Here is a 452-nt window from a genome sequence, read left to right as displayed (position 1 = left end):
ACTAAATGGAAATGCCACTCATGCCAGCAGCTCATCCGTGTGACACCTGTCATCTGTTCAATTTCTCATGATCCGTTTAATGACTCCTTTTATCGAGGTTAGTCATGGAAGTGATACAAGAAGATAAGCATTTTTTGTGAGATTAAATAGCTATAGAAAAAAAAAAGTGTTACTGAGATTTTATTACATAGCAAGAACTTTGCAATGACTTCGCTGACATATAATCTTAAATAGCCTTGAACACATCAGATCAAGAGAACATTCCAAATGTCAAAAGTAGTGACATTGCTAGGCGATGTTATTATCCTTTGTTCCTCCTCAAGGGTTTGGGTTGGCTCCCTAACGAGGTCTTTGTGATTTGACAAGGCTTAGTCAGTACAATGTTATCAGTAGGAGTCGATTACAGCGATGAAGATAAAGCGGGAAAAACTGTCTGTCTTATAAGATCGGGA

The sequence above is a fragment of the Penaeus monodon genome, chromosome 31 (assembly GCF_015228065.2).
Source record: "Penaeus monodon isolate SGIC_2016 chromosome 31, NSTDA_Pmon_1, whole genome shotgun sequence".
NCBI classification, from domain to species: Eukaryota; Metazoa; Arthropoda; class Malacostraca; order Decapoda; family Penaeidae; genus Penaeus; species Penaeus monodon.
Note: the sequence above shows the minus strand (reverse complement) of the source record.